The sequence below is a fragment of the Palaemon carinicauda genome, chromosome 2 (assembly GCF_036898095.1).
Source record: "Palaemon carinicauda isolate YSFRI2023 chromosome 2, ASM3689809v2, whole genome shotgun sequence".
In the NCBI taxonomy this organism is placed as follows: Eukaryota; Metazoa; Arthropoda; class Malacostraca; order Decapoda; family Palaemonidae; genus Palaemon; species Palaemon carinicauda.
This window is the reverse complement of record NC_090726.1, coordinates 96,840,845-96,853,344: the sequence shown is the minus strand read 5'-3', so window position 1 is coordinate 96,853,344 and position 12,500 is coordinate 96,840,845.

Sequence of the window (12,500 nt, the reverse complement as noted above, 5' to 3'; positions counted from 1 at the left end):
CTTGGGAGATTGTTTTTCAGAAGAAAAGGATTCCCCTGACAGTACACAAGAGAACTCCAGATTAAGCCAGAGACAATAGGAACGACAGACAAATGAAAAAGAAGAAAAAGAAGCAATCGATTTGGAAGAAATAGAAATAGGACAAGTGAGTAGGAAAAGTCTGATAGAGGATTGCAACAAAAGGATGCTAAGTTAACAGAGTTATTGTACTGTGTGGTGGATGAAACGGAAATGCAGCAGTCTCCCGCTTGTTATTATCTTGAACATGGATTGCTTATGAGAAAGCATAGACCAGCCAATATCCCTGGGAATGACGAATGGGGGATATACCGTCAGATATTGATTCCTGCACAGTTGGAAAGACAGGGGATCGCCGTACCGCACAAGACTGAACATATGGGAATAAGGAAGATGACGGGAAGATTATGAAACACTTTTTCTGGGCTAGCATGCATAAGAACGTGAGCCAGTTTTGCCATGCATGTCACGTTTGTCAGATAGCTGGAAAGCATAACGAGTATATTAAGAAAACTCCCTTACACCTGATTGAAGTGCGCGAAAAAACCATTCAGCAAGGTAATGATCGACATTGTGGACCTTTACCAAGGAGGAAAGAAGGTCACGAATATGTGTTTATCTTGGTGTGTCGAGTGACGAGATACCCAGAAGCCATAACCTTCAGGAACATCAGTGCCAAAATAATCGCTGAGAAGTTACTAGACTTTTTTACTAAGTTTGGTATTACAAAAATCATTCAAAGTGACCGGAGAACAAATTTCACATTAAATTGTTTCAGGACATAATGAAACTGTTGGATATGAAAAAAACAACTATCCACTGCTTATCACCCGGAGACCTAAGGTGCATTATAGAGGTTTCATCAAACTCTGAAGAATATGTTAACGAAGTTCTGCAATGAAATAGGGAATGAATGGGACATCAGACTACCATTGATGTTATTTGAGGTACGTAATGCTTATCAAGGAAGCATGGGATGTAGCCCGAATGAAATGGTATTTAGACGAGAAGTATGAGGACCAATTAAAATTCTAGAAGTAAAAAGGAAGGATCGAGAGGAACCTGATGGAGTATATGTCAAGAATTCGAGGAAAATGATTGGCGAGATAAGGGAATTTTCCCTAGAAAACCATAAAACGGGTAAAAAAAAATGAGGAAAAGGTTTATATGAAAAGGGAGGACAGACAGTTTATGGTAGGACAACAGTTGTTAGTTTTCTTGCTGATAAGAGATTCCCACTCACCAACAAGTTCCAAGGACCATTCAAGATTTTGGGGAAGATCAGTGACCTGACCTATGTTATCGAAACCTTAAGAAGAAGGAAAAGTCAAAGGAAAGTACACGTTAACCTACTGAAACCATACTTAAGTGAAAACGAGACTAAAGCTTCACAGGTGTTTATGACACAAACCATACTACCCACGGAAGACAATTCGTCCATTATTCGGAACTTGGAAGAGAAATTAACTCATTTGAACCAAGAGCAGCAAGAGGAATTAAGCTGATTAATTAGAAATTTCCCTGAAATTGTCTCAGACGTCCTGAAATGAACCAACCTGATAAAGCATGAGATACACCTTAAAATAACAGAAAGACCATTCAAACAACGCGCTTATCGAATGTTGCCATATCACCAAGAAAGCATGAGCCAAGAAGTGGACTATTTGTTATACAACGGATTAGCCGAACAAAATTCTAGCTCTTACAGTTCTCCATTCTTGCTCATGAGAAAACCAGACGGATCTTTCAGGATGTGTACGGACTGCTGAAAGTTGAATTTGATCAGTGTAGCTGATAATTATCCATTGCCGCTCATCGACCAACTACTCGACAATATCGGATAAGCGTGGTTCGTCTCCAAGATTGTCTTGTTAAAAGGCTACTATTAAATTACTTTGGACGACAACGCAAAATTGTTATCAACTTTAATAACCCCGTTTTGGGTTATATCATTGCACTGTCATTCCATTTGGTCTAATGAACACCCCAGCTACTTTTCTATGAGTGATAGAAAACCATTTGAGATTGATTGAAGGAGTAGGTGTATATCTCGACGATATTGTGGTATATTCATCAACCTGGGAAGATCATCTCCTAATCCTGAAGAAGGTATTTCAAAAGCTGCGAGGTGCACACCTGACGACTAACCTAGAGAAAAGTGAATTTGGAAAGGCAACAGCTCGGTACTTGGGATTTGAATAAGGAAGAGGACTAATCACCCTGGTAGCTGCTAACATCGAAGAAATAAGGAAAGACTTAGCCCCCACAACGAGGAAGCAATTACAACGTTTTTTAGGGATGGCAGGATTCTACTGACGTTTTTGCCCGAACTTTTTGGCTGTAGTAGTTCCATTACCAGATTTGTCTAGCCCCAAGAAAAAATTTGCATAGACCAGCTAGTGCCATGAATCCTTTGGTAGGATAAAGGCCATATTAACATTGAAACCAATACTACGAGCACCTGATTTCAACAAGAAATTCCTTATCAAATTGGATGCATCGTATAATGGATTGGAGCTATCATATCGCAAGAAGACGAGGAAAGAATTCATCACCCTACGTGTTTTATGTCGTCGATGCTGAAAAAACATCAACGAGCCTACGCAACAATTGAAAAGGAACTAATGGCGCTTGTCGCAGTGATACGAAAATTCGAAATTTATGTAAATTGACCACAGAATAAAAAGATTACAATCTACTCGGATTACAATCCTTTAACTTTTGTTAATAAGATAAAGAATAATAATCAAAGGTTAACCAGGTGGTCATTATGTTTGCAACCATATTGTATTAATGCAAAGCATATATCAGGTAAAGATAACGTGGCTGTAGATTATTTACCTCTGGCTGAATAGATGGATTCAGGCATGGAATGAATAACCTTTTTTAGGGGGAGATATTTTACGAAGCTGGTCTAGTGTAGAGTAAATATTTTATTCATATATTTCATTTATGTATTTAAGCTCATAAGCTGAATTTTTCTCTTGTATGTTTAAGTAATTGTATGTAAATTACATAAGACTTTCGTCATTCATTTCGTTGTATTCTTCATTCAACTCAGTATATGTAAATTTACGTTATTTTTAAGAATTAACTTTATATTTCATGTATTTTGTTACGAAGCCTTTTGCAATCTTGTTTAAGCGTGCTGTACGAACCATACAAGGTATGAACGAGAGCTTATGTAATTATTGTTATGTTTTCACGAGGTATTGTATCCTGTTTGTGAGAAATTATGCAATGCTTATATTTTCCACATGTTTCGAATGTTCTTGAAAACCTCAGAGTTAGTTTGTTAATTTTATCTTTTTTTATTATTCCGAGGACGGAGGTGGGTGGAGCTAGCTGAGAGAGGGTTGCCTTGAAAGCGAGGTTGGAACTTCTGTTCGATAGACTCAGGTGGTAAATGTGGCACCGCTAGAGCCTGCCCCCAAGCCACGAAAATAATCTATTTAGAATAATCTAGAAGTTACCAAGTCAATATATATGTGCCCCTAGGTATACATAAAAGCAGAAGAGATCCAGCCTATCCTTTTGTAAGAGCCAAAGTTCACCTCTCTCTCAAGTGCTTCGAGTGTGTGCCCTCTTGAAAGTGAATAAGTTTTTATCCAACATATGTCGTGTGTAGTGTGTTCAAACATTGACCACTACATTGAAAGATATTTCATGAGTATTGCGTTACTGTAAGTACGGGTTTAGTAAAATTTTTACAACTGACCCTGTGAGTTTAGGTTATAACAGTGAAGTGAATCTGTATTGCTATCTGGTCGGAAACGTTGTGTGAGCTAAGAGCCCATAGGTTTATCAGTTAATTTTATGTAAATTTCAGTAAGAGTTCCATCATTGGTGTTAAAGTGTTAACTATTTTCATTAATTATCAAGATTAACAATTTGCGTAAAATATAATTTCCAGTGAAATTAATATTCTATTTTCTTTGTCTAAAGTTTTGTTCTTATTTGATATTTCGAGTCAAGTGATCATATAATTTTCAGAATGTAATATTTCCTTGTCTTAGTCTAAGGTTTTGTTCAGATTTGATATTTCAAGTGATTCATGTTGGTAATATCTTTTTGGGTATAAATGTTGTAAATTTTTTATAGAATATATTTATTTTTGTAAAGAGTGTATTATTTCGATCACCAGTATTTCTTACAGAGCTCAGTATTTCTTACAGAGCTCTCTCGTATCCCTATTTAGGAAACGAAGAAAGAGGTTGTTTTAAATAGTTCCTAATAATATTTACCCATTTTGTTTTGGGTGTAAGTAAGAGACCTTTGGATATTCAGCGATTTTATATATTGCCGTCTTGGAGTTATATAATTTTCTCAGAACTTAGGTATCATTCAAGTGTAACAGATTTAGGTAAAAATAAACTGGTGAGTTTTGGAACACAGGAGGCTGTGTAATTTGCCACTCGTAATATATATATATATATATATATATATATATATATATATATATATATATATATATATATATATATATACGGTATAATAGGCAATTGTAGAATAAACAAATACAATCTTTTTTACCTAGGTACATATATTTGGAAGCATCTTTCTCATTCTTTAATGAGTTATAATGTTGTTTCTTTAAACAACCCTGCAAGCTTTTATTGATACGCTCAAATAGATTTTCCTTACTTTCCCGAAATTTTTTCAATATTAAAAGATTGGAAATATTGAGTTATTCAAAAAACGTTCTTCATGTTTTGGGTGGGTTTAGTGCCCCCTTATTAAATTATTCCTGGATGCGCAGTCAGTTTCAAAAAGAGTAAATAAAGTTTTCAGTGATGTTGAACGAATTATTAACTTAGTTTCTTTAAAGACAATCAGCTTTACAGGTAGTGGAAGTAATTTTGATATTCTCTTCTTAAGTGTTACACTGTTTCTCCTATAACACAATCAAGTTATATAGTGGTAGTTATAGCAAGTGTGGTCCTTTCTTTACAGCTTTTAAACTACTTCCTCTTTTTAATAAAATCAAGTTTACATAGCTATAACAGTTTTGGTACTTTCCTTTCAGGTTTTGAACAGCTTCTATTTTTACACAATCAAGTTTAAACAATGTTAATTGTAGTAGTTTTGGTCTTTTCTTTACGTTTGTCAAACAGTTTCTCCCTTCACATCCTTAGGTAATGCCCGACTTCGGGTACGGAAAGGAAGCGGGCATCTTCTGTCCCAGTTTGTGCAGGATGAAGTTGTGAGGCCTGCCCATGGATGCGTTCATTGGTCATGGCGAACAAAATTGCGTCCTGTCTGAAATAAGCAGATACAATTAGGTAAAAATGCCAGGGGAGGATGTTCAATAGATTTAAAATCTAGGGGGCAGGAAATCTAGCTTGGGGGGATGCAGCTGTCTAAAAAAATTATATTCCAATCACAAAGCAAAAAAGCATTGAAGCAGATGGGTTTAACCTTTTAATCCAGAAGACTGGATGAGTTATTACTAATGTCAGATGGCCAAGGGTCAGGTAAAAATTTACAGGAGGTAAACTGTTTCAAAGGATTTGGCCAGAGAATAGGATATGGATTTAGTTTTAAGTAGCAGCGGGTGGCCTCGTACACAAGTGGCTAAACTTGGATTGTAAAAGGACAGGTAAAAATTTACAAGTTATAACTTTGTCAAACGAGTTGGCTCTGGAAAGGGTAGAGATTTAATTGAAGCATTAGCGAGTGTCTTGAAAATGCAGACTAATCAACACGTCTTTTCAAGTAGGTTTAATAGTACATGCTGGAGTCAAAGCTTGGCCACATGTTTTTCTTCTCGGAAGTCTGCTGGCTGTGTTAATCTGCCTTGGTGTTTTAGGATTCAGGCGTCATTTGAGAAAGTAATCTTGTATGAACATCATGGTTCAGTTAATCTGGCAATTAGCAATACGAATATTGATATAAAAAAGCAACATGTTTAGAGAGAGGGGGTTGAAAATAATTTTTTTATACTAAACATGGATATAGAGCTATGGATTATAGACATCCATTTTAGTTTAAACTGAATAATATACTGATGAAAATATGAATTTGTTAGTAGGACAATTATTCTAATGTTAATTAATTAAGTACTAATCATGCAGGTTCTTAGTTCTAGGTTTTTGTTCGAAATCCTCGTAAGATTTCGGACAGATGCACTTGGAATATGAAACATTATTTTCTGTGTAAGCTTTTATTATATTGAAGTGTATAGCTTCCTAAGAAAATTTCCTTTTTTCAGTTTAAAGATGGAGTTATAAAGTTAAAATTCGTGTATTGCATCAGTCTCCTCACTATGTACAGTATACTTGACCTTGTATGGAACCCACTAGAAGCAAACCACCAAAAGGCAAAAAGATATAAACATGCACATTCAATAGAAATCATACATCTATATAAATCAACATTCGACAAAATGATTTAACCATAAACTTACTGTTTTATTCAACTATTGTACATGACATACATTATGGAAAATCTACACAAAAAGTTTATCAAACAATAGCAGAACATTAACAACAAAGGAAAATGGTAGCCAGCATACATAAAATATAACTATATTTAAGATTTAACAGAAGTGTTTACAGCATTATGCAAGATCCAACGAATACTTACAGCACACCAAAATAATTATCAGTATGCATAAGTTTTTACGAAGTAGTAGGTCTTGAGTTAGCTTCACAGACTATTATGCAGCGAGGGACAGATGACGCTGCTTAGTTTCAGATATGAAAAGTTAATATGTAGGATCACATCTGATGTTAAAGAGATAAATTTTTTAACTTCTTTACCTTTTCCAAGATATCATACTGTCGTAAGTTCAGTAACAAATTTCAAGTCACAGCAGATTTTGCTGAAATGTCTCCACTCACGAGTAGTGTTCGGTTAGGTTTGCTGCCTCTCCGTTGTCACCTGTCCTTTCTATACGAGGGACCAATACTCCCAAATGTGCCTGACAGATGAGAAGTACCTAGGACTAGCATTACGCAGCATTCGGAGTGCCAGGGACTCACTATCAAATCTTCTTGCTCGCGCCAAAGCAGTATCTAGAACTCTCGTTCCAGAATACAATGATATTTCTGAGTCACAAATTATATTCACATATATAAAACCTGAATTGCTTTATGTTATATAGTATAGGAAAAAACTCTTTTCACAAGTTTTATCATTCATTATACATAAATTTAGTGCACATATAACACTTACTAACTTTTAACTTCTAAAACAAGTAAGGCCAAGCCCGAGTAAGTTAAATGACATATCTCACATTTTTTCTTAAAACAGCCTACTATAGATTACTTCATTCAATAAAAAGGTAATGTTTTCAACTCTTAATAGGAGCCTTTAACAACTAAATTACAGTTAGGTAAAAAAACTGAAATTAACGCTCTTGTTACTTGTGGCTCTATTTACCTTGTATAAGCCCAGAAATTGATGTTTTAGAGTTCAAGACAAACGGGAAAATCATAGAATGTGGTAAACAAACACAAATTTACTCATTTACCTTTTATTTTCCTCTAAGGGGCCTGATCTCTGCTCGGTAAACTTTGTCTCACACATTCACGCATATTGCTCCCAATGGCTCCTATCAGTCAGAGTTGCAACAGCACCCCTTAATTTTTGCTCTGCCGAGCATAGCATAGGCCGTGCATTGCCGATAACCACTGAATAACTGTACTTCTCAGTAGATGTACCTTTGACGGGGACACTGCAACACCAGTCTTTTCTACTTACATATATGTTTATGATTTACGTATGCATTTTCTTGTTGGCGACTAGTTTTTTTGGGAACATATGTTAGGGACCCTCACTCTTCTACAAGATACCCCCCCCCCCAAAAAAAAAAAAAAAGAACTGGGCCTGTATGAATTAGGAATAGGCATGTCCCTGACTGCCAAAATGTTGAGGCTAACTTGTCGTACCAAACTTAGTTTGACAGGTCTTAGGTGGTGTATTGAATATAAAAGGGCTGTTCAAGATTCTCCATTGGCACTATGAATATCATTGTAGAACTCTTTGGGATGGAGTGAAGATACAAAATTGAGAAGGGCACAGAGACAAGATTTTCCTGGCTGATGACATGGCTTCATAATTAGTTACCAATAATGAACATATGAATCTTTCTTGAATAACATTATAACATTATAGCATTTTGAATGTCTCCTGACATTATATAAAATGCCTGAACTATCAGAGAACAAAACTTTATTTGAAAAAATTATACAAAAACTTAATGAACTGAGATAATCAGAACGAATGTCATTTCAATCGGTTAGGCTCTTTTAGGAATCTGAGCATTCTGGCTGGGCAACATCGCATGCTTTTATAAAATAGTTTTCAGCGAATCAAATTTTAGTATTTCAAAAATATTCATGTTAAGAAGACTGCACAAACATTGATAAATTGACTCTTCAAAGACCAGGTTGTTAGAAATAACTAGTACGTATGTAACCTATGGAAAACGATACAGGACCATTTTTTTACCAAACTTTAATTCACACGAGTATTTCATACATGCTCATACACTGTAATACTGTTGGTTTTTTTTATCTCTCGCTCTCTCCCACACTGATAATAGAAAAACCGGTTTAAGTTTGCCATTGCATATTTCATATTGTTGGAGTTTTGTGCCATTGTTACCCTAAACCATTTGTATATAATATCGTTATCCTGTTTGAATAAAGCTGTTTGGACACTCAGCAGCCTTGCCATATTGGTAAACACCCTTTCACGCAATGCTGCACTCTACCCTTTTTACAATGAAGCTCAACAACCCTGACTCTTCGACCCACACCACATCGATGAAACTGCCACCCTTCACCAGCAGAGAAGCATTGGCCTGTTTCCAGTTCCCCAAATTTCAGTTTCACATCAAAGGCATGACTTGCTCAAGCAGCAAAGCACACTATGTCCTAGTGGCAATCCCCGAATACACTCTGATTGGCTTTGCAACTAAGAAGACGGTTGCAAAACCAATAGAGTGTGACATCCTCAAAATATACCTTCTTGAGCAGTACTCACTATTGCCAGCCTCCCATATAGCAAAGTTTTTTCTGCTCTCTCAACAGGCGTTGAGGGATGAAAAGGCTTCACTCGCTTTCCAGGAAATGACCAGTATCCTTCACCTGCAATCTGCCGCAGACGGCTCTCCTCAAAAATTGAATCTATTCCTCGCCCTTTAGATACAACACCTATCCGAACCTGTACATGCTGTGACACCTTGCCCATGAAAGACCTGATGATCAAATTTGACACTCTTTTTATATATCTTTACTGCAATACCATATGCACTACATGTATTAAGAATAGTGTTCCACAGTATTGCGTTGATAAAACATGTTTAAACGTAGTGTTATAGATGCAGTAGCCTATGCTATGAAGAAGTTAATCATTCATTAGTTGTGTCAAAGATAGGATGTGATTCTTCTTACTTTTGTAATGCAGTAGGATCCATTCTTTCGAGAGTGATGCTCATTTGTTATTTGTTATTTTTGTACAAGAGTTTATTGACGTCGATGTTCTTACTTGAGAGTCACAAGCCATTAAGAACTGAGCAGTAATGTAAGCCGTATAAGAATAAATGTGTTTTAATAATACATGTTCTTATTACACACCACCCAGAAGAATTAGCGACATTAGTATGGGATGTTAAACAACACTAACAAAAAAGGATATAATCCAGGTGAGTAAATGTGATTTAGGCCAAACATTACAGCCCTTATGAACAGTCACTTCACAAACTTCAAGATCTCCATCAATGCCTCCATCCCTTCCCTAAGAATAAAGGCACCCACCCCTTAACACACCGGAGCGGGGAAAAAGCTGCCCACCATCCATATATGCAGTCCCTCGTTCACACCACAACTAACGATCTCTATAGCCACTTACTGACGCCCGTCAGCTTCAGTTCTGCTGCTACCACTCCAGATTCGGGGCTGCTGTGAAGAATGTGTGAATGTTTGTCAGTGTACAATAAACTTGTAAGTAGGCTATCGCTTGTGGTGATGGCCTCTCCTTTTAATAATCATTTCTTTTTACATGATGTAGGTGTGGGGAATTTGGTAGACACTGGTGTTTGCTTTTCCCTTTTACCAATGTCAATCTCTGGGGCACAACATGGTAATTTCAAACTTCCAATGGATCTGAGATCCCCACTCTCAGGTACAAGACATTCACACTATCATTTGGGAGCTCCAAATACCATTGGAAGTTCCTTGTCGCCGAAGTAACATTATCAATACTCGGTGCAGATTTCCACCCACATTTCAACCTCCCGGTTGATGCGGCGCATCAACATTAAGTCAAAGCAGACTCATACTCGTCAAAAGCTCTTCAACCTACCCACTCCGACCGTGCACTCAACATCAGTGCACCCATGGATATTTACGCTCACAATCTCACATCGTACCAAAAAGTTTTCCTACCAAAATTTCACCAAACACCTATAGCTCCCACCAAGCACTGTATTTATCACCATACTAAGACAATAGGATCCCCATACTTTGTCAGATTCAGGTATCTGCTCCAGATGGTTGTGTAGCCACTAAATTAACATTTGCCGAAATGGAAGAACAGGGCCTTTGTAAAAAGCCCTCAAGCCCATTGTCATCACTCTTACACATTGTCCTGGAGAAAGATGGCTCCCTGTGTCATTGTGTGGATTACAGGTATCTGATCATGAAGACTGAACCGGATCACTACCCCCTCCTCAACATCGCCGATGTTACCTCCTACTTACACAAAGCAAAGTTGTTCTCCCCTATCGACTTCTTGAAGGGGTATTATCAGGTGCCCATGAACCCAGAATACAGCCCCAAAACCAACATCACCCCCACCCTCCTTTGGGAGCTACACATTCAATTACTCCTGTCTTGGCCTTCGTAATGCTAGGGCCACTTTTCAACTCCTCTTGGATGGTCTCTTAGGGGACTTCCCTTCTGTGTACGTTATGTAGACGACATACTTGTCTTCTCTTCCTCCAAAGAGGAACATCTCCATCACCTATGCAATGTACTCGACCGCCTACAACAAAACTGCCTTATAGTACTGTACGACAAGTGTACCTTTCGTGTCAACGAATTATTTTTCTTAGGGCACTGCATCACTCTTAAGGCATCCACCACCTCCCTGAGAAAATATCAGGTGTTCAAAACTTCCCCAAGACCTCGAATGTCAAAGCACTGCATGAATTCTTGGGCATGATAAACTATTATCATCAGCTCCTGCCAGCCATTGCCCCGACTATTGTTCCCTTCTACACCTCCTGTTTCAGGACTTTTGGCTTTCCAAAAGTCCTGAAACAGGGTTCCCTGCAAGAAGTAGCTTTGTGCAATACAAAAAAATGTCATATCAACTTCTGCTACAATCAGTTTTTGCTTGCCACATGCACCTCTCCTTTTCTCACTGATGCCAGCGACATCGCTATTGGAGCAGTGCTTGAGCAGGTGGTCAATGGCTTACCCTACCCATTGGCCTTCTTCAGTATGAAACTGTCCAAGTTGGAATCGAGCCACTCTTCCTTTGATTGGGAATTGCTGGCAATGAATTTTGATGTCCATCTCTTTCACCAATTCTTAAAGGACAAACCCATCAACACCGACATCTCTCTGCCATATCTGAATACAACTACACTCTTCAAGGGGCCAGCTGGGTAATGCTGTTTTTAAGGACAGGACTTTGACAATCATACCACTTAATAAGGTGATGTAGGACATCTGCAAACTGCATAGGATTTTTGCCTTGGACTTTCGGTTTTATGACCCCAGGGAGATTTATCATCCTAAAAATTAGTGTTTTTCAATTTCTATTTCCTCACTTGATAATTGATATTAAGACCTGGGATTACTACCCTATATACACCTGATGTAACCTCCAATCAAATGAAGAGGTTTTTTTTTTTTTTAAAGTAATTTTTTTGCTAGATATGAATTTTTTTTATTATGGTAAAAAATAAACCCTAAAAACCATGGAAAAAATGAGAAGAAAAGATATGAAAAAAATTGGAAAAAAAGGACTATATTTGATTGTTTTATAATACCTTTCTAAGTTATATACCAAATTTCAATGCTATATCTTCACAACTAAAGATGATAGAATTTGAAGGTCAATATGTAGTTTTGAAATACGGGCATTCAAGTTAATAAATATTAATAAATCATGATTATTATGAATTTTATGTTCCTTTTTGGATATTGATAAACCAAAACAAAGGTATTTTTCATAATTTAATCATAAATGGAGATCCCTTTGCTTAAGATCCTGATTCTTTACGTGAGACGGTCACTTCTTCATAATGTCTCTCCTTCACTAACTCCGCTAATTCCGCCGATATTACCCACATCTGAACTCTTATTAGAGCCAGTTTTCTTCTACCTTATGTTAGCGAGATGTTGAAATTGTCGTTTCCTATTTGGCATGATGAAAATTTTGCCGATACCGAGAAAAGCAGACGTAAAAACAAGTGAATGTGAGAGGTCAAACTCAAGCATGTACTCTATGAGATTTGTGCTACG